The 23,997-nt window shown below is 39.0% G+C and overlaps 1 non-coding gene across 1 annotated transcript; it reads right to left on the reverse strand.

The window, feature by feature from the left end:
* Nucleotides 1-8,256: 8,256 nt before the first annotated feature.
* On the reverse strand, nucleotides 8,257-8,362 carry LOC122022046. The gene has a single exon (XR_006122795.1). It is a non-coding gene; the product is annotated as a small nucleolar RNA R71 (small nucleolar RNA).
* Nucleotides 8,363-23,997: the final 15,635 nt, after the last annotated feature.

Consider the following 23,997-nt stretch of genomic DNA (forward strand, 5'->3'; position numbering starts at 1 on the left):
TGTGCTTTAATAGATGACAATAACTTCTCCGTTCCTTTCGTTTCCCTGTAAAACTCAAACTCTGGTTCAGTTTCGGGTCGGAAAATCACTTTCCTTTTGCGGCACTCGATTGAAGTACGGGAAATCCATGCCCAGTATTATGTCATAATCCTGCATATCAAGTACTATCAGATTGCAGTAGAGTTCTCTGTTTGCGATCTGAATGAGTACTGCTTGCAGCATATGGTCCGATGGCATAATCTCCCCGGATGGTAAGGTTGTTAAGAATGTGTCCTCGAGAGTTCAGAGTGGTATATCTAGCTTCTTCATAAAAGGTATTGAGACGAACGAGTGTGTTGCCCCGGTATCAAATAATACTACAGCATACTGATTGTAAATAAGTAGCTGACCTGTGACAACAGTAGAGACATTCGCCACGTCTTCCTTGGTAAGAGAGTAGACTCTGGCGTTCGTCATAGTGGGAGGGGCCTCCAATCTTCCTTGGCTGATTGAAGTCCCTTCTATGGCAGTATGCATCTGGTGCAGTTGTGCAGGGGCACTCCTGTTCTGAAAGTTCTGCGGAGGTAGTGCCTGAGACTGAGTAGGGCAATCTCTTACCAAATGTCCTTCCTTTCCGCAGTTGTAGCACTTTCTGGTGCTTAGGAGACATACTCCAGAATGCATCTTTCCACATGTGGCACACTGAGGGTACTTGGTTTGCTTATTGGCCGGACCACCTTTTGTGTTGTTCCACTGTTTCCTCTTTCCACCTGAGTTTCCTTTCCAGCCGGTTCTGGTATTGTGCGATTTTTGTCCTCCGGTCAGTGTTTGGTTCTTTCCCTCGTTCATTGCTTTCTGGTAGTGCTCGGTAATCAGGGCACTACTGACTAGCTCTTCTGCAGTCTGCGGTCTATTAACTCTGCCGGCTACGTTCAGAGCTATCTCGGGTCGGAGCATCTTTAACATTAACCGGACCCTTTCTTTTTCGGTACGGATCAGTTCTGGGCACAGACGTGTTAGGCGGTTGAACTTTTTGACGGCTTCGTTAACTGACAGATCACCTTGGCGGAACTCAGTGAACTCATCATAGTGCTTGTTGGTCACTTGCATATGGAAGAATTCTTCTAAGAACTCTGTCTCAAAATCTGTCCACTGCATCTGGTTTATTTGTCTTTTCGTCTTTACTCGGTCCCACCACATCCGGGCATCTCCGGTAAGGCAGAACGACGTGCATTTGACCTTCTCGTGTTCAGGCCAGTCCAGTAGTTCCATTATGCTCTCCACGGTCTTAAGCCAGGATTGTGCATCCCATGGTTCGCAGTTTCCCGAGAATGCTTCCGGCTTAAGCCTTTGCCACTGAATCAGATAGGCCTCTTGTCGGACCATCGGAATAGGGGCTGCCGGGGGTACTGGTGCGGCTGTAGGTATAACCGGTAGTGTATTCTGATTTGCCGGTGGGGTAACCGGGTTGCCTTGCTGACCCATTAAGGTAGTGATCAGCTGCTGTTGTTCTGTGATCTGATGCTGGAGGTCTGCGACTACCTGTGTCAGGTTTGGTGGAGTCACTGTCCCCTCGGTTTGGGCATTGCGTGTCCTAACCATGTTGATCTAAATAATGACAAATAGACTAGTGTAAGTGGTTATCATTTTTTTTTAACCAATCTAACGTACTGTTTTGTTTGTTTCTATCCATTTGTGAGATTGTTCTGGTATTATTCCTAACCTACCAAGATGCAATCCTAGTCTAAGACTATGACTAAAAATAAAGAATAAGGTAGCAACCATGCATCATAAATAAAGCATAAGCAATATAATAAAGCAAAGAAATAAATAGCAAGTAAATAATGTGACACAAGCAATAAAGCAAATAAAGCATAAGTATATAACAAGAAATTTAAGCGTAAGCAATATAAGAAATTCAAAGAATAAATCAAGCAAATAATATAACACAAGAAAATAAGCATGAGCATATAAAATTAAGCATAAACATTCTTACTTGGAGCCGCAGGTCGGAGGCTTGATGTGTGTGTAGTGAGCTGGCAAAAACTTTGGCTCTGATACCAACCTGTAACACCCGCCCTCCCTGCTAACCCTAAGGGACGGGGCTACGATACTCCATGTACAAATTTTTCTTTTTTTTTTTAAAACAGCGGAAGACTTAAAATAATTTTCTTAGTTTAATAAAAACTTTTCTTTTGTTTTTCTTTTCATCAAATCTGAAGTACACTATCATGGCATCAATAACATGATATCAAAATTAGTAGAAACATAACATCAAGTCACACATACGGTACTACAGTTCATGATACCAAAGCATAGTTCTTTAAAAGTTTTTAAAGCAGGTTCTTATTTGGTTGCCTAGCCACTGCCACACACATCTCCTTGCCTCTCCTGCTGCTCCTTTAGCTCATCCAGCTTTTTCCTTTATTTGTGGTACAAGGAAAGTAAGCTATGAGCGCTCATGGCTCAGTAAGTTCCTTTCCTACTCACTAAAACCGAAAATCATCACGTGATCAAAGAATGTCTCAACGTAACATGATCTCAACTAATCATGGCATAACATATCATACTCTTTAAGCATATCATGCAACATAACAAAATCATAACTAGTCATGACATATCATTTCTTAAAGCATAGCATGAAACATAACATAATCATATCTAATCATGACATATCATAGTATCATCATAAGGTGGCATGGCATATCAAGCTCTTAAAGCATAGCATGAAACATAACATAATCGTATCTAATCATGACATATCATAAATCATAGCATCATCACAACATGATCATAAGGTATATGCAATATGATTTTGAAAACATGTATCCGAAAAACATGTGTATATCTCATGATCTTTAAAACCATTTCTTCTTACATATATACTTGAACATAATATCAACATAATCAGGGCCCCGGCTTGTACCACACATAGATAAATCACGTAGATATGCGCGCTTCCTAAGTATATCCAAGGTAGCAAGTCTTGAATCATACTAGGAACTAGGTCCGGATCACACAGCCATAGACCTAGGGGCGTACTAAGGAGCCCATCCCTTTGTTTTTACTAGCCTGGATCACACAGCCAAAGGCCTAGGGGCTGATTAGGAGCCCACCCTTGGTACAAGCCTTACAAAGTAAAGTAGCATGTATAAAAATGCATCATTTAGTCACATATCATATCATAGAAGTATGCATCACTTAGGCATACGTTATGTCATAAAAGTATGCATCACTTAGGCATACATCATATCATAAATAGTATGCATCACTTAGGCATACATCATGTCATAAAAAGTATGCATCACTTAGGCATACATCATGTCATAAAAAGTATGCATCACTTAGGCATACATCATGTCATAAAAGCATGCATATTTTCACCACATAGCATATCATGAGAGCATGCATATTTTAGGCACATAGCATATCATCAAAGCATGCATATTTCTATCCACATAGCATATCATGAAAGCATGCATATTTTAAGCACATAGCATATCATCCAAGCATGCATATTTCTATCCACCTAGCAAATCATGAAAGCATGCATATTTTAAGCACATAGCATATCATCAAAGCATGCATATTTCTATCCACATAGCATATCATGAAAGCATGCATATTTTAAGCACATAGCATATCATCAAAGCATGCATATTTCTATCCACATAGCATATCATGAAAGCATGCATATTTTAAGCACATAGCATATCATCAAAGCATGCATATTTCTAAGCACATATCATATCGTGGAAAGTATAAATCACAAGCATACATGTTTAAGCATAAGGGTGTATCATGTGTTTATACTATCATAAGAAACATGGTAACATAGTTAGCTTGGGTTCTAAGCTTCCTAATCCCTTGGGTTCTTATCATGGCCGAACCCCCCCCTTAGATCTCAATTTAGGTAAAAAACAACCTCCAAGCATGTGGAACCTAAATTATCATCACATCAATTTCATAGGAAGCATTATAAGCATGATTAACTTGGTTTCTAAGTTCTTTAAGTCCCTAAACTTCGTGTGGCCAAACCCTATCAGGTGTGAAACAAGGTCCCAAATGTCATGAAAGCATGGAAACCTTAAACCATATTTATAGCATTTTTTTTCCAAGTAACATAGTAAGCATATTTGAGCTAGTTCCTAAGTTCTTCAAGCCCTTAACATATGTCATGGCCGAAATTTAACAAGTATTCATTAGGGCTAAAAGCAAGCATACAAGCATGTGAACTTGAACTAACATCATGTATAAATTCATAATAAGGCATCATACAATGGGTATGGCCGAAACTTACCCTAGCCTCATTTTAGGTCATTAAACAACATATAGCATGAGAACTTTGGCTTTCTACTTATCATATTTCATGTAGAGTGACATGAGCATATTTAATTTTTATTCTAGGGTTTCTAGGGCATCTATCCCTTCATTGCCGAAACATACAATGGTCCATTTAGGTCATGGAAAAATTATACAAGCATGTGACTCAATCAACATATTATCATATTTCCATAAGAAGCATTTTTAACACAATTGGTTTCAATTCTAAGGCCTCTAGGTCATTTAAACCCTACTTGGCCGAGACTCATCAGTGTTTAAATTTGCTTCAAATAGCCTAAAAGCATAGGAAGTCATACAAGTTTCATAGCATGTATAAAGACAAGCATAATAAACATACATGTGAATTGTGTCTTAGGCTTCCTAGGTTTCTTTCCTTTTTCTTTTATTTTTCCTCATGGCCGAAACCTACCAATCTCTAAACTAGGTTTTAAGTGGACTAAAGCATGGAAAACCTAAGTAAGTTTCATGGCAAAAATTACTAAGAACATCATATACAAATTTGGTTCATAAACAAGCTAGGACCCTTGTGATCTTACATGTCATATATCATGTAACTAAATTCTCTATACCCTAATTAAACATGAGAGCATTAAACAACTTTCATATCTTAATATCACAGAGGTCTTGAGCATGTTAAAATTTTGTTTAAGCTTTTCTAAGCTATCCATCTTATCATGGCCGAAAATCTTAATGAAGACTTCATGAATTTCTAGCAATATTCAACATGCAATTCTTTAAGAGAACTAGATCTATATTCTATCATATAAACATGGTTACTTAAATTTAAAGGTCTTCCTAACCCTAAGCTCTTTTCTTGGCCGAAACATATGAGTGGATTTCTTTTGGTTCTAAGTAACTTTTAAGCAAGAAAAACCAACAAAAGACCCTTAGTAATTCATGGAGGGAATCTTGTACTAGTTTGGTTAAACAATGATTTCCCTAACCTCTTTAAAATATTTTTGGTCGAAATTCTAGGGTTAGGTACTCCTCTGACCAAGCATCAAATAGGTATAAAAACATGAAGGAAAACCTTCCTACATAGCATAGAAATATATCATGAAATGAGGACTTGTTTAAACCTTCCTAGATTTGAAAACTCTTCTTTGGCCGAATTTTTCTTAAATTCTATTCTAGGTTTTCTAATCCTCATAAAATCCGAAAAGCACATAAAACGCCTTGTACCACAGTTGAGGGGAAGCTTACTTCCTTTTCGCTTGTGGATCTAAGGTGTGGTGATGGAAGAAGTAGCCTCTTCTTCTAGTTCCCTTCCCTTGATTCCTTGCTAAGTCCTCCTTGTACCTTAGGCCTTCTTAGGAGAAAACCTTGGCTTGGGCCGAAGATGGAGGAGAGGGGACTGAGGGTTCGGTGAGGGAGAGGGAGGATGAGAGAAATGAGAGAAAAAATAAAATCTCCTCTTTACATACTCTCTTTTATGTTAAGGGGGAAGAGGTAGCAAAATCGGTTTTTGCTTTCCTTCTCCCTTTGCCTTTTTTTTTCATTTCCTTTTTATTTTTATTTATTTATTTGTTCTCATCATTCATGATGAAACAAGGGGGAATGAATCCCCTTAATTCCTCTCTTTAAGTCACGGCAAGAATGAAGAAGAGGGAGAGAAAAGAAGGAAGGCAAGTTGCCTTTCTCTTGTTCTTTTCTTGTTTTCTTTTGGCTAGCTTTTACTCTCACCCTTATCATGAGTTTCCCTCCTTTGCTATCAATATATTATTCCTATCCCAACTGGTTATTACCCATTAATCCTATCATTTACATCATGAGAGGTTCAAGGTTCAATTCTTGACAACGCCCTATTTTATTTCTTTTTTTATTTCTTTTTGGTTCAACATTCTACTAATATTTTTCTAAAGTAAATTCATCATTCTCATATTTATCTTAAAAGCTTAGTGGGTGTTACAAGAATACCACGTTAACATGTGATAAAATGGTATACAAGTTCACACTCCCTTGATGCACGACCGTGACAATTCGCACGGCCATGCCGTGTATTCAGAGCTGAAGGAAGACACGACCGTGCGGATTCGCATGGTCGTGCCACTTAACCAGAAGGGAGGAAAGGCATGGTCGTGTCAACTCACACGACCGTGCCACTTGACCAGTGCAGAAGATAGGCATGGCCGTGTCAACTCACACGACCGTGCCACTTGACCAGTGCAGAAGATAGACATGGCCGTGTCAACTCGCACGGCCGTGCCACTTAACCAGTGCAGAAGATAGGCATGGTCGTGTCAACTCGCATGGCCGTGCGGATCTCACACGGTCGTGACACGGGCCGTGCGGCGCCCGTACCTTACCCTATAAAAGGGTCAAGAACCCTATTCATTGGGGGATCTTGGGTTCAGGATTTCGTCCCTCTCATCGGGAAAGGGTTCTCCCCTTCAGGGGAAACCCTAGAGCTTCATCCACCGCCATCTCTTGATGTTCCGTCCATCTCCAGAGCAAGGAGGCATCCCCAAGACATCAGAAACCTCAGCAAGCATCTCTTCTTCCCCTTCTTCTCACATCAAGGTTGTAAGTATGCTTTACTTTATGTTTTGGGGTTGTTCTTCCCTCACAATGGAGAAGATCTCCTTTTCTATGGATGTAGGGAGTAGTTTTGGATAGGATTTGATGTAAGACTCATGTTTGTGCCTTTACTCATTGGATGATTTCTCTTATTTCGTTTCTATTTGATATGCATGAGACTTGTTGCCTTGTCATGTTAATTGATTGTGTAGGAATTGCTAATTTTGTAAAGAGAGGATCTTAGATCGTACACCCGAGGGACCCTAGTGACAGGGGTAACCTATTCACGGGCGTCTAGGATATTCCCTTGAAAGGAGAGGCAACTTCCCCACAAGGAAGTAAGAGACCAAACTAAACTCCTATCTCTATCCCTAAGGAGACTGATTAGATTTGTATTCTTGTGATCTACCGAGGCACCCTAGTGATAGGGGTTAACCGTAACAGGATTTCATAGGGGTCTTCTCTGATTAGTACTTAAGGATAGTAGCTTTAACTTCTAGCGAAGGTATGTTGATTGACAATGAGTAAAAGATAGAACATGATGCATCAGGTTCCACCACAATGAAACTGAAATCCTAGAATCCACTTCCCAAAGCTCAAATCCCTCCAAGATCGATTCTCTCATCTTTCTCTTTCTCTCTTCAATCACTCTCGTTAGTTTGCAAACGCCAAAGCCAACTTTCGACCGTCTAGATAACTTACTTCGCGACATCTCTAGTGCTTAATCAACAGTCCCTGTGGTTCGACAATCTTATATATTACTGACGACGAATCCGTGCACTTACGGAATCGTAACAAGTTTTTGACACCGTTGCCGGGGACTATTTTCGATTAACATTAGTTGATTAACATATGAGTTACTCTAGAAGTTTTTCTTTTTCCTTTTGCTTTTTCTTCCTTGTTTTCTTTATGCACCTTCTTTCTTGCAATTTAAATTCTGCATTGTCTTTCCTATTTTTCATATAGCATTTTATTTCTTATCTTTAATTCTTCATTTTTATTTTTTTCTCATAATTTTTTTTAGATATCCATGAGCACTGACATGTCAAGCAGGTCCTTAAGAGATTTCTGTGCACCCATTTCTGTAAGATTTTTATCTCCCATTGTGCAACCTCATATTGAAGCAGAAAATTTTCAACTAGATCCAGAGTTAATTTTTATGATACAAGATCACAAATTTGGAGGAGACGTATCAGAAAGTCCTTATCTGCACCTTGAGACATTTCTAGAGCTTTTGTGATATGGTGAACTGTGAGGGTATCTCAGTGGATGCAATTTGATTGACGACATTTCCTTTCAGTATCAAGGATAAAGCAAGGACTTGGTTGTATTCTCTCCGTCCTCAAAGCATCACAAGTTAGGAACAATTGGAGAAGCAATTTCTGAATCATTTTTTCCCTCTAAGCAGAATAATTTATATAAGAAATTGCATCACAAATTTTGCTCGAGCATATGGAGAATCATTATTTGAAGCATGGGACAAATTCAAGAGTCTACAAAGACAGTGCCCTCATCATGGTTTGGAAAAATGGCTTACCCTGCACATATTCTATAGGGGAATTTTTTTCTCGGATAAGTGTTTGTTAGATTCATCAGCTAGAGGTTCTTTTATAGACAGGAGTGTAGATGAAGCATATACATTGATTGATCAAGCAGCATTGAACCTCCATGAATGGTCAAGCAAAAGTTGGATGAAATCTCCCTCAGAAATTCAAGAAGTACAAGCCATATATGCAAGAGAGTCTGTCAAACAAAATGCAGTTCAACCACCCAAGAATGTTGAAATTCATAAGTCACAGAACGAGGGATTCAAACATTTAGAGGAAAAGATTAATAACATAGTTTCAAAATGGTTCAAGGAAGACCTCCCTCCTACACAGACAGGATCTAGTGTAAATGATAATGATATTAAGTTGAGAAGTGGCAAGAATTATGAAGAACTTCTGAAGAAAGATTTATTTAGAATTGAGGAGAAGAACAATAGAAGACCTCAAGAACTCAGTTCCATTACTCCAAGAAGTTCCCAAAGGCCACAAGTACCTTTTCCTCAACGGTTGATGACACTAGTATTAGCTAGAGCCCTAGAGCCAATCATTTGATTATTGTATTTTGGACTTGTTGTATCATATTCTATATAAATAAAGGCATTTGGTTTTTGGTTATTATACTTACTTGTATTGGTGCCAAATAAACTAAGTATAATAACGTCCTTGAGTAGAAGGTTCTTACCTATATCAATCGATTGGTTGAATCGATAGTGAAATGATATAGGGAACACTACTCTTAATCATTCCTAGTCGAGTATTAACATTCAGGGACAATATTAATGCAATAAGACTAGCATGTAGGTCAACTCGATGACTTGATCTCACAAGTCATGAATATAGAGATATCAAGTTGACACATGGGTATGCATTGGAGAATGTATACTGAATGACCCGCCATGAGAAAGTATCATGGATCGTTATATGAGTGTCATGTACTTTCTCATGTGGCTATTAGTATGACTACTAGTCCTTGGACCTGAAGTCACCATGGATCCCTACATAAGGAGTTATGTACTTTGGTTTCGTCAAACGTCACCCGTAACTGGGTGGACTATAAAGGCGATTACTGGGTATGTAACGAATTATGCAAAGGGATGTGACTGATGTAGATGGGATTTATCCCTCCTATATGACGGGAGCGACATCGATATTCTTGATAGAGTGAGACCACGAAGTGCATGACCATGCCCAAATGAGTCAATATGAGATATTGAGCTCATTTGATTTAGTGAGTCTACTTGGAGTTCAAGATTTAGATTGATTAGAGGATGACACGGTCTATGCCTCTCATTGATCAATCTAGATGTCTAGGATAGAAGGACACTTGCCATATGTTGTGAGGAGTCACAATTAGTAGTCACAAGGTGATGTTGGATCTCAACATTCTTGTAACTTGGGTAGTAATGATGTGTTGCTAGATACCGCTCATTACTTATGCTCCTAAATGGGTTTAGGGGCATTGCCAACGTTACAAGAACCTATAGGGTCACACACAAAGGACAATTAGATGGAGATTAGGTTCATATGATGAACCAAGAGGATTAGATTCATTTGATGAATCAAATTGGATTAAGAGTAATCCTAATTGGGCTAATTGAGTTGGACTCAAGTTAATTCATGTGTTCAATGAGTCTAATTTAGATTATGACTCATTGAATCAATTTAATTAAATGAATTAGATTCATTATATTAAATTGGCTTGAATTAAATAGTTGGATTAGATCAACCATGAGAGAGATTAAGTCAAGTTTGACTTGACTTGAGAGGAAGAGGAAATGTCAAGTTTGACTTGACTTTTTGCCACATCATTAGTGAGTTGGCAAGATGTGGACCAATGATGATGCTCCACATCATCATGGCTACTTAAGTGAGATGCCACCTCATGGAGGTTACAATTCTTCACTTTAATGGCTCCACATTAATTGCACTTAATGTGAAAATGGGGGTTACACCTTTTTGAAAGTGGCCGGCCACTATTGTGATGGTATGGAATGAATTTTTCATTCAAGGCAATTCACTTCATCCTCTTCCTCAAGCTCTCCCTCTCCCTCTCCTCCTCTACCATTGCCGAGACCCTTTGGAGTGCTAGCACACTCTAAGGCTCTCTCTCCATTGAGTTGTTCGTGTGGATACGTATAGAGAGTTATCTACGTTGACAACTTCGAGATCTGACACCATTTGGATGAGCGGGGACGCGAAGGGCTTCGCATCAAAGGTATAACTTTTTTCCCTTGTAGATCTAAGTATAGATCTAGGTAAACTCGTACTCGTAGTTTTTCAAAAAAATTTTCTTTGCACGGATCCGTTGGCTAGGGAGTTTCGGGGTTTCCACGACGCGAAAAAATGGTTTTCGCGGCCCGAATAACCCAACAACCAGCACTAGAAAAGCAAGTTGGACCTCCTCCGTAAGCTCAAAGGGAATATGGGAAAAAGGAAGTACCTTTCCCAAGACCTTCACTAAAGGTTCCTTTTCTGCAAAGGTAAGTGAGGGTCAATGAAGACGAAGACTTTGGCAAATTCTGTGACACTAATATGGTTGAGTGTAGATTTTTGGATGTATATGAAGATGAGGACTCTTCAGATGAGGATTGTGATGATAATCCAGTGGATAACAAGTCTTCAGATCTACCTTCTAGGTTTACAGGGTGTTATGATGAAATTGAATTTTTAGATGATGAATGTGATGTGGTAGATCAACTTAAAACTGCAAATGAAGTTAGTGATCCTCCTATAGATGATTCTCCCACTGAGGATATAGATGTTGATTTATTTTTTGATGCTTATGTTGATGATGATGCTATGAAAGGAAGTGTAGGGAGCTGTGTTGTGGAAGCAGCATCTCAAGAATCACCTCCTTTATCCACACAACCTTCCAAGATTATGAGAGTTGCAAGGATTGAACATATTATGGACGAATGTGTAGGCACTTGTGCAATAGAAGCAAAGCCCCAAGAATCACCACTCTTACTTGCACCACCACCTCAGCCAGAGCTAGAGCCAATACAAGATTCAGAAGTCACACCTACATGTTTAGAACTTTTAGATATCTCTCAGCAATGCAAGGTTAGTATTTCTAGTGATCTTTTGGAAGATTTTATAGAGGTACCTATAATTGATTTTGTTGGATGTAATTCGATTTTTAATACATATTCAATTCATACTAATACGGTTCTAGTTCCTTTTTATATTACATGCTTGTGGAAGGTTTGCCTTTCTTTTGGGTGTGTAGGTTTTCAAGAAGCCTATAGTTGGAAGTTCAGACTGAACCGTCTTCGACCACCTGAAAGAACTTCAAAGAAGACGAAGATGGAGAGAGTTATACTTTACTCTGTAGCTCCTTTGATGACAACTCTCTCCACAATAAGAGCCCTTGGTAGGAGGGTGTTGAAATATCTTACCCCTCCTAGAGCAAGATTTCGATGGATCTAATGAGATGGTCGACCAATGACCTTAAACAAGCGCTTCTTGGGAGGCATCCCAAGTTCATTTTCTTCATTTTCATTCATGTCTTTAGTTCTTTCTAGTTTCATTTCTTTATAATAAACATGTATCCTCTACTTAATTTTTGTTGTCTACTTTCTTTTATAGGATTCAAAGATTAGGAGGAGGGCAACTACATGATGGAGAAGTTCATGACATGGATATTTGGCACGTATCATTTGGTAACTTCTCTTACTTTTATCTCCTCCACATTGCTTTTAATTTTCATTGGGACAATGAAAAGTTTAAGTCTGGGGGGATGCATTAGATGCATTTGGTTGGGTTTGCTCATTTCTTTTTTGCCTAATAAAATTTGCTAGTTGCATCATTCATCACATCATGATTGTTTGTCTTTATTGCAAAATACTAGCATGTTTATTTAAGATTTCATGCCATTTATTGGTTACTTATGGTGCTATTATGTTTAGTGATCTATCTTTTTCTATCTATGATAGCATGAAGTGAGCAATATTTTTACTATAAGAGTTTAAGTACTGACCTTGTTTTAGGATCTCTATACACTATACCTATTTTTGATAGTTGATAACTCTAAAATAGTCATGATTCATAGATTTAGACTAGTACTTGTGCTTCTATGGTGACCTCTCAACTACATTTTGGTTATTGGATAAACTCAGATCATGTAAGCTCATTTGGAAAAATCAATCCCACCAAAAAAATGAGTGGAAACAATAATAAGGGATAAAAAAATAGTTGTCATGAGTGGAAATTAGTAATTCACCCCTTTGAGACCAAGTTAGGTTACTAGAAAATGAATACTATGTTTCTCTTGATATTGAGTATTCCTTTAAGACCTTGTGTAGACCATGTATAGCATCTTTGAGGGGAACGCACCTTGCGCATGGCAGGTAAGTGTAACACCCTTAAATTTTCTCTATTGCAAAAGAGTAAAAAGAAATAGAAGAAGAGAAAAGAAATAAAAATAATAGATTTAAAAATGGCCTTGGGCAGGATTGAACCCAAGACCTGTTATTTAAGATTAGTTGAAGTTGCTATTAGGGTGGTGGTAAAGTATCGCATTGGTAATAGGAAATAATTGATTATAAGTAGATTTTTTGGGTAAAGAGATGCTTCAACTTCCACTTAGTATAAAAGGGGATGGATGAGAGCAAAACCTAGATTTCATCTCCCTCTTTTCCTCTCTAACCAAATTCTTCCTATCCCTCCTTGCAAGTTCGGCCAAGAACCCTAGGGCTTCAAGTTGTAAAGATTTTCAAGGGGAGAATCCAAAGGGAAGGTCTCCCGCAAGGAGGTAGTTCACGCGGGGAAAGGTATCCTGGAGATTGAAGTGTACAAGGGAGGTTGTCTTCTCTACATCTAGAATAGTAGGATCTAGCGAAAGGAAGGAAGAACTACTCACCTGCAGTATGAGTTGTTACGATTATGCATGTGAAAACTTCCTTGTGGTAGTTTTAGTATAATTTCTGCATGCTAAAGAAAATACATGCTATGATATGTTTTATACATGTTATGAAGATACATGTTATAATATGTGAGATGCCCCCCTAAGTTTCGGGAATTAAGAGCATGTGAGTACTTTGATTTACTTCCCATTAAGTTTTTGGGACTAAGAAGCATAATCAAGTGCCCTAAGATGCTTTCCTATAAGTGTGGGGGATTAAGTGCACATAAGGTGTTTGTCAAAATGACAAACAAGTGCAATTATAAGAAAGTAATAAGTAAAAGAAAGTATTTTACTTTTAATTGGCATGTACTGGACACAAGGTCCATGGGTGGGCTCCCAAAGCGCCCCTAGGCCCCTAGATCGCCTAGTAGTACCTTAATAGGTTCGAGACTAGCTACCTCAGACTTTATTAAGGATACGCGTAAAGTGGTACAATGTTGGACCCAAAGCAAGTTGACTATTATTCTCACTAGTATGTAATATAAAGTTTTTAAATCTTATTGATTTGATTAAGTGAAAACATAGTTGAGTTGAGAACTAGCATTAAAGAGTGCAGTGTTTGATCTCTATAGCATAGCAAGTTTTATGTTTTCCCTTGCATGTTGATGTTACGAGCATGGTTTTAAGTGGATGTTTTGCACGATCAACTAATTTAAAAATGCATGTCATATACATATTCCCGAGATATGGGTTTTAGCATGATTGATTGTTAAATGTATGTTTTGTGTTTTTGCAAGCAGTTTGAAAAACATGCACTCTTCTTAATGCATTATTTTGTGAGTAGACGGTATTTACTAAGCATTTGGCTTATAGTTTGCATTTCCTTATACTGTAAATAAAGGTAAAGGAAAGCTCGAGTAAGAGGAGGCGGTAGGGGCACTGCTTAGTGGTGTGTGTGTGACGGAACCGTGGAAGAAGATCCTGGAACTTGTTAGTGCAAAGAAATGTGTTAAACCGGGTTTTAGTGTGTACTTTCCTACCTCTTGTCTATGCAAGTAATGCCACTAAGAATTTCTTATGATGAATTGTCAGTTTGGTAGTAATTAGTATGTCAAAAAAAAAAAAAAACTCTCCCTCAAGTGAGGGGATTGTGTAGTAGCCAAGGATGAGTAAAAAGGGGAGATTGAGCCTTTTGGGGTGCAGGGTGTGACCCCCACACGACCCGTAACATGACTGTGTAGAGTCACATGGCCCCAACTCTCTCCCTCTCGGCCTTGGTTGCACGGCCGTGTGCTACACACGGCCATGCGAGGCTTAGCCTCTGGAAAGGTTGCACGACCGTGTGCTACACACGACCATGCGAGGCTTAGCCTCGGGAAAGGTTGCACAACCAGGTGCCACACACGACCATGCGAGGCTTAGCCTCTGGAAAGGTTGTACGACCATGTGCCACACATGGCCATGTCCTTTCCCTTCTCGCATAAGGCTACCCGTGTTAGTTAGAGCCCTAGAGCCAATCATATGATGATTATTGTATGGACTCATTGTATCATATTCCTATATATATAAAAGCTTTTGTTTTGGTTATTATACTTACTTTTATTGGTGCCAAATAACTAAGTATAATAACATCCTTGAGTAGAAGGTTCTTACCTATATCAATCGATTGGTTGAATCGATAGTGAGATGATATAGGGAACACTACCCTTAATCATTCCTAGTCAAGTATTAACATTCAGGGATAATGTTAATACGATGAGACTAGCATGTAGGTTAACTCGATGACTTGATCTCACAAGTCATGGATATAGAGATATCAAGTTAACACATGGGTATGCATTGGAGAATGTATACTGAATGACCCACCATGAGAAAGTATCATGGATCGTTATATGAGTGTCATATACTTTCTCATGTGATTATTAGTATGACTACTAGTCCTTGGACCTGAAGTCACCATGTTTCCCTACATAAAGAGTTGCATACTTTGGCTTCGTCAAACGTCACACGTAATTGGGTGGACTATAAAGGCGATTATTGGGTATGTAACAAATTATGTTGAGGGATGTGAGTGTTGTAGATGAGATCTATCCCTCCTATATGACGGGAGTGACATCATTATTCTTGATAGAGTGAGACCACTAAGTGCATGACCATGCCCAAATGAGTCAATATGAGATATTGAGCTCATTTGATTAGAATGAGTTTACTTGGAGCTCAAGATTTAAATTGATTAGAGGATAACACGGTCTATGCCTCACATTGATCAATGTAGATGTCAAGGATAGAAGGACATTGTCATATATTGTGAAGAGTCACAATTAGTAGTCACAAGGTGATGTTGGATCTCAACATTCTTGTAACTCGGGTAGTAATGATGTGTTGCTAGATACCGCTCATTACTTATGCTTCTAAATGAGTTTAGGAGCATTGCCAACATTACAAGAACCTATAGGGTCACACACAAAGGACAATTAGATGGAGATTCGGTTCATATGATGAACTAAGAGGATTAGGTTCATGTGATGAACCGAATTGAATTAAGAGTAATCCAAATTAGATTAATTGAGTAAGACTTGATTGAGTTAGACTTAAGTTAGACTCAAGTGAGGCTAGACTTGAGTTAGACTCAAGTGTGTTAGCTAGAGCCCTAGAGCCAATCATTTGATGATTGTATTATGGACTTGTTGTATCATATTCTATATAAATAAAGGTATTTGGTTTTTGGTTATTATACTTACTTGTATTGGTGCTAAATAAACTAAGTATAATAACGTCCTTGAGTAGAAGGTTCTTACCTGTATCAATCGATTGGTTGAATCGATAGTGAGATGATATAGGGAACACTACTCTTAATCATTCCTAGTCGAGTATTAACATTCAGGGACAATGTTAATGCAATAAGACTAGCATGTAGGTCAACTCGATGACTTGATCTCACAAGTCATGGATATAGAGATATCAAGTTGACACATGGGTATGCATTAGAGAATGTATACTGAATGACCCGCCATGAGAAAGTATCATGGATCGTTATATGAGTGTCATATACTTTCTCATGTGGCTATTAGTATGACTACTAGTTCTTGGACCTGAAGTCACCATGGATCCCTACATAAGGAGTTATGTACTTTGGTTTCGTCAAACGTCACCCGTAACTGGGTGGACTATAAAGGCGATTACTGGGTATGTAACGAATTATGCAGAGGGATGTGAGTGATGTAGATGAGATCTATCCCTCCTATATGACGGGATGACGGGAGAGACATCGGTATTCTTGATAGAGTGAGACCACAAAGTGTATGGCCATGCCCAAATGAGTCAATATGAGATATTGAGCTCATTTGTTTTAGTGAGTCTACTTAGAGTTCAAGATTTAGATTGATCAGAGGATGACACGGTCTATGCCTCACATTAATCAATCTAGATGTCTAGGATAGAAGGACACTTGTCATATATTGTGAGGAGTCACAATTAGTAGTCACAAGGTGATGTTGGATCTCAACATTCTTGTAACTTGGGTAGCAATGATGTATTGCTATATGCCGCTCATTGCTTATGTTTCTAAAGGAGTTTAGAAAACGTTACAAGAACCTATTGGGTTACACACAAAGAACAAGTGGATGGAGATTAGGTTCATATGATGAACCAAGAGGATTAGATTCATGTGATGAATCAAATTGGATTAAGAGTAATCCTAATTGGGCTAATTGAGTTGGACTCAAGTTGATTCATGTGTTCAATGAGTCTAATTTAGATTATGACTCATTGAATCAATTTAATTAAATGAATTAGATTCATTATATTAAATTGGTTTGAATTAAATGGTTGGATTAGATCAACCATGAGAGAGATTAAGTCAAGTTTGACTTGACTTGAGAGGAAGAGGAAGAGTCAAGTTTGACTTGACTATTTGCCACATCATTAGTGATTTGACATTAGGAGGACTAATGATGATGTGCCACATCATCAAAGTGTGCCACCTCATGGGGGTTACAAATCTATTCTCTTTAATGACCACATTTAATGAGAATGGGGGTTACCTTTTTTAGTTTTGAATGAGAATGAATTTTTCATTTACACACATTCACATCATCTTCTTCCTCAAGCTCTCTTTATGCTCCTTCTCTTCTCTTGGTCGTGGGTTTCAAGCAAGGGAGAAGAAATGAGAGTGAGTCTAATCTAAGAAGAAAGGTTAGTGAAAGTCGCATAGAGATTTTTTAGAGGAGTGTGTTCTCTTCTTTTCCTTTCTTCTTCTTCCAATCCCATTCCAGAGCATCAAGAAGTGCTAGCACAGTTGTGGTGTTCTCTTCTCCATCCTTGTGTGTTAGAGAACACATCTTGTTCGTGTGGATATTTCTAGAGGATTGTCTACGTTGACAATCTTGAGATCCGACACTTCCTTGGACGAGCGGGATTCGAAAAGGGCACGCATCAAGGGTAATTTTCTAAACATATAGATCTAAGAGTAGATCTAGTTAGTAAACTCGTACATGTAAAATTTTGTTCTATACTCTTCCCACGGATCCGTTGGCTAGGGAGTTTCAGGGTTTCTGCGACGTGAAAAAGCGGTTTTCGCAGCCTCAAAAACCCAACAAAGTGAGGCTTAATGATGATATTCATTGAATTTTGAATTCAATGATAAATGTAATTCAATTTGAATTTTAGATTCAAATTTCGAATGAGTTTCTAAATGGCCATTTAATGAAGAATGAATATTAATTAAATATTCATTAAGGCTCATTAATGAGGCTCATTAATGGTGTTAATGAGCATTAAGTATTTTCATTAGATGAAAATACTTAAGCCATTTTTTACTCTTATTTTGATAATCGATCATTATTATTCCTCCTTGCTTCTTCTTCTCTCCCTCTCCTCCTCCTTGGCCGAAACCCTCAAAGAGTGCTAGCACACTTTAAGGTTTCCTCTCCACCTAATTGTTCGTGTGAATACACATAGAGGGGTGTTCACTTGACACCCTTGAGATCCGACATCTTCTTGGACGAGCGGGATAAGCGAAGGGCTTCGCATCAAAGGTATAAACTCCTAAACATGTAGATCTAAAGTAGATCTAGGATTAGAAAACACGTACATGAAAAAATTTAATATTCGCACGGATCCGGTGGCATGGCATTTCAGGGTTTCCACAAGGCAAAAAGTGGTTTTTGCGGCCCGAAAGACCCTACAGTGGTATCAGAGCCACGTGCGAACATGTACTTTATGAAAAATTACAGATCTGTAAGTTTCTGTAAAATGATTTTTGTGTATTTTATGGGTATTTTTCTCGTAGAAGCGAAGCAACAAGTGTTTGAACACTTGTAGGCTTCGACTACCGAGAAACACCTTCTGAAACGGCAAGGTCTCGCCCAAAATGTTTTGGGATAGCGGGTTAAGGCGCTGTAAGATCGTCATAGGACACTCGTGAGACTCATATCGCGAGAAAGGGCGCTGCCCCTAACCCCGCAAGGGGCATTGTCCAGCGATCGCGCCCGAAAATCGCTATACGGGATTGTCGGGAAGTTACGACTCGTAAAATTGTAAAAATCAATAGTAAAATTAAAGAAATTATGGAAATTACATAATTTAGAATTATGTATAATTTTTGTGATGGCCATGACCCAAATACCCAATAAGATTGGACAAAATGTGTTGTAATTCATAATATGGCTTGCGTGCCATTTTGTGTGTTTGTGCGTGTTGTATATGATCGCGAACTGCGCGTCGTGCCTTCCTTTATTTTATATTCCTGTTGTAAATAGTTTAGACTCGAATGTAACTCGAGTTTCAAATTTGTAATGTACAAAAATTGAAGCGGTGGAAGGTCCACTCGAGGAGGAGTTACGAGGAGGGTGCGAGCAACACATGGTGGTCAAAGGGAGGAGCTTGGAGAAGCTGTTGACCCTAGGTTGACCATCCGATCTTCTCATTGGCTTGAGAAGATCGTAGTAGGGCCATGACTAATCACAATTTAATTAATTGCTTGTGTGTGTGTATGTGATGCATGCTAGAGTAGAGTAATTAATTAGTGCCTTAACGATTAGATTAGATCTAAATCGCGTATATGATGCACCATGATTAGATTAGATCTAAATCGCATATATGATACACATTAACGATTAGATTAGATCTAAATCATGTCAACTCAAAATGCCTACCATGCCGTGATACCCATCACTACCTCGATCACATGTTGTTGAATCTGCCAAAGCAGAGCAACACATATTATCTTGGTAGGGTGCGGAGGGACAATCTTGGTCCCGCCTATCAATGCATGGGTGACGACAAACTCAATTTGATTGAGTATAACTAGTTAAATCAGATTTAACTGTAGGCATTATCCAATGGTTGGAAGATAGGACAAAAACACATTTATATTAAATCTTGGGCGATTTAGCCAAAGCTATCTCAAGTTTTAATATACATGCGGATCTTGATCATATAAACAAGAGTTGCATAGAAATGTAATTGGTAATTAGTTACCTACCAATCATACTAAGTCTTAGGCGATTTAGCCAAAGCTAACTCAAGGCGTAGTATGATGTGGATCTTGTCCCATAAAATTATAGCTAGTTGGTTAGAATCTAGTAAGTGTGGTTTGACCACATCCCTGACTTGATTCTACAAAAGTTCTATAATTTAGTGGGAGCATCGTTTAATTAAAGGCCTAATTAAATGATAATTGGAATATGATATTTATTTCTGCATTTTTCTGTTGTAGATTGTCATGTCGTCAAACATGAACTCCTTCTCCATGAATTCTATCCTCGATAAGGACAAGCTCAATGGAGCTAACTTCCTGGACTGGTACAGGAATCTGAGAATAGTTCTCACACAGGAACGAAAATTGTACATCCTGGAGTAGCCCATTCCTGAGGCACCTCCTGCCACTGCCACGCGAGCTGACCGAGATGCTTAGAAGAAGTATCAAGATGATGTATTAGATGTGTCCTATCTCATACTCGCGACCATGAACTCTGAGCTTCAGAATTAACACGAGTTCATGGGTGCTTATGATATGGTTGAACATCTTCGTCAACTATATCAAGGACAAGCAAGGCACGAGAGATTCGAGATCTCTAAGGCACTGTTTCAGTGTAAGATGCAAGACGGGACTCCCGTAGGTCCATATGTACTCAAGATGATTAGGTACATAGAAAACCTACAAAGGTTGGGATTTCCCCTTGGCCAAGAGCTGGCCACTGACTTGATCTTGCAGTCCTTACCAGAGAGCTACAGTCAATTTGTCATGAATTACAACATGAACGAAATTGACAAGCTACTGCCTGAGCTGCTTAGCATGTTGAGAACTGTTGAGCTCAACCTTAAGCCTAACTCCATTCTGATGGTGAAAAGGCACAAAGGCAAGGGCAAGCCTAAAGGCAAGGGAAAGTCCCATGCCAAGGGCAAAGGCAAGACATTGAAACCCAAAGGAGGGGTTGCCAAGGATGCTACTTGCTTCCACTGCGGTCAGACCGGGCACTGGAAGAGGAACTGCAAAGTGTACCTGAAAGATCTTAAGAAGAAGAGAAGTGAGACTTCCACTTCAGGTATATATGTTATAGAAGTCAATCTATCTATTTCTTCATCATGAGTATTAGATACTGGATGTGCTTCTCACATTTGTACTAATGTGCAGGCGCTGAGAAATAGTAGAGCATTGACGAAGGGCGAGGTGGATCTACGCATAGGCAATGGAGCACGGGTTGCTGCTGTTGCTGTAGGGACTTATTCTCTATCTCTGCCCTCTGAGCTTGTACTAGAATTAGATGATTGTTGTTATGTGCCTGCTCTTACTAAGAACATTATATCAGTTTCTTGTTTAGACAAGAAAGACTTTTCATTTATAATAAAGAATAAATGTTGTTCAGTTTATTTAAATGATATGTTCTATTGTAGTGCACCTATGATTAACGAACTCTATATTCTAGACTTAGAGAACCCCATCTATAACATAAATACTAAAATGTTCAAATCAAATGAAATGAACCAAACCTATCTCTGGCACTGTCGCTTAGGTCATATAAATGACAAATGCTTATCCCAGCTCCATAAAGATGGTTTGCTGGACTCATTTGATTTTGAATCATATGAGACATGTGAGTCATGCCTACTGGGCAAGATGACCAAGACTCCCTTTAGTGGACACAGTGAGAGAGCGACTGACTTGTTAAGACTTATACATAGTGATGCATGTGGACCTTTCAATGTCGCTGCTAGAGGTGGTTATAGGTACTTCATTACATTTACTGATGAGTTCAGTACATATGGTTATGTTGGATCGAGATCACGCTAGAGGGGGGGGGGGTGAATAGCGTGCGTAGCTATTTCTTTCGATTCGTAAAACAAACGAGTAAAAACGCAGCGGAATAAAGAAATAATAAACACAGAGAGACAAGGAGATTTACTTCGTTCGGAGCCTAAGGCGACTCCTACTCGAAGGTCCGCGATCCTTGATCGCTTTCCGTGGGCAACAACTATAAGCACGATAAAGATATTACAGACGAAGTACAATTCAAAGTAGTGAACAGATTATACCGACAACAAAAGACTAAATCTAAAGCTCCGGGTTGTCGGGGTGTCGTTGCAGCACTTTCTGGATCGAGTCGTTAGCAGCTTGTCGCAGGGAGATTGCTTAGAAGATTGTTGTATTCGTTCGTCCTTTAGCTGCTCCCTTGACCCTCTTTATATATGATATTCCGGGCGCCTGGATCCCTTCCGGGCGCCTGGAGTGTGACGTGGCCAACCAACCAGGATGCTCCACGTGGCGAAGTCGCGGCAGGGATAAAGTTTGGTCCCGGGCGCCCGGACCTCCGGGCGCCCGGATCCATCCCGGGCGCCCGGACCACCTTTTTCCAGCAGCTCCTTCTCCTGCAAAACAAGGTTAGTCCGAGCAATTGCATACCCTGCAAGACAACGTTAGAAACTGATATTCCATACTAAAAAGAGCTGACAGTCTTCGAACTGTCCGAGTCTGACTTCGGATTTCCAACCGGAAACCCTAGGTCGACCCGACGCCTACTGTTCCCTCTACGGGGAACGCGTCCTCACCTACTCCACTCAGGAGATTTACCTGTTGCCAGTGCGATCCTCCAGATCGACTGGACTTTTGCTCAGCACTCGACGCTTCCGGACTTCCTGCTGGACATCCGCTTCCCGGCTAGTCCAGTCTTTCACCTGGTTCGCGACACCAGGACTTTCCACCTAGGGTTACCACCCCCTAGGACTTTTGCCTGAAGCCATCGACCTGCCAAGACTTTCCGCATAGGGTTACCACCCCCTATGACCTAGGATTACCGCCCCCTAGGGTTTTCCCTTGCCTAACTGCAGCTAGGACTTTCCTGAAACACTCAGCAAAAGCTGTCAGATCACAAAGCACCTTAACTTTGAATCCTTTGTCATTATCAAAACTCGGGTTCGATCGTCGAATGCTTCCCGCACCAACAATCTCCCCTTTTTGATTATGACAACACGTAATTCAAAGTTAAGTTAAAATTATGCAGCACAAGAAACAAGATAAGCAAGATAAGCATATAAGCATGATAGCAAAAATAGGCATAAACATAGCTCCCCCTTAATACAAGCTCCCTTTAAGAATACGCATAAACAAGCTCCCTTTAAAATATTTTCTTTGAATTTATTTCTTTCTTTGAATTTCTCTACTCTCCCCCTTTGCCATACATCAAAAATGAGCCAGTTTTGAAAAACCTAATTTTCAACTTCAGAAATTTGTTAACAGAGTTTTCAACTTCAGAAATTTGTAAAAACAATTTTTTAACTTCAGAAATTTTAAAACTCTTCAACGTCAAAAGTTTGCTAACAAGATTTTAAATTCAGAAATTTTAAAAAAATTTAACTTCAGAAATTTTCTAATAAAATTTTCAACTTTAAAGATTTTCAAGCAGAATTTTCAATTTAAAAAAATTTCTTGAAAGAAGATATTCAGGTTTTTAAGCTCAAATTTCCAAATTTCGAAATTTCCAAATTTCGAAGAGGTTTCAGCTTAAATAAGGTATCAGAGCCCTACAGTCCAAGCATGAGTAGTGATTTGTTTTGATCAGGTATCAGATCCCTTAAGTACAGACATGCTTAAACTTATTATTTCCTCCATCAACTGTCTAACCGTTTAGCTACTTGCTGATTGCCTAGAGGGTAACAGTGTTCACTTGGTTAGTCAAGTCAAGTCAATTGATCCAGTTAGATTGTACTTAGGCTGGAAGACTTGATTTGATTGCTGTTAATCATGTATTTAACGCCCAGACTCATATTGATGCACAGAAATAAGCATTCTTGAGTGCAGGCTGTACCCTATGCATCTCACACCGTTCTATGTTTTACAAACACAATCAAGGTAAACCTAGGTGTTTGTGAGATGCTCTGGCTGAGTCCTGGGGGAACATGATTTCTAGGGGGAAATCCTAGGCTACATCCATCTTTCGAAAGTCTAGCAAAGTGGGGATTTTGGAAAATTAGTTTTTCCTAGAAGTTATAAAAAAATAAGTAAGAATATAAAGTTATATTATCTATTCTACCCAACACATACCTATTTGTCTTCTTAGTGAGCTGAACTCAAGTTCAGGTAAGGGTTTTGTGAAAATGTCAGCTAGGTTTGATTTTGACTCAACATAGTTGAGTATAATATCACCCTTAGCTACATGATCCCTTACAAAATGATGCTTCACCTCTATATGTTTAGTCCTTGAGTGATGAATTGGGTTTTTTGTTAGATTTATTGAACTTATATTATCAATTGAAATTTTTGTTTTA

The sequence above is a fragment of the Zingiber officinale genome, chromosome 9A, assembly GCF_018446385.1.
Source record: "Zingiber officinale cultivar Zhangliang chromosome 9A, Zo_v1.1, whole genome shotgun sequence".
In the NCBI taxonomy this organism is placed as follows: Eukaryota; Viridiplantae; Streptophyta; class Magnoliopsida; order Zingiberales; family Zingiberaceae; genus Zingiber; species Zingiber officinale.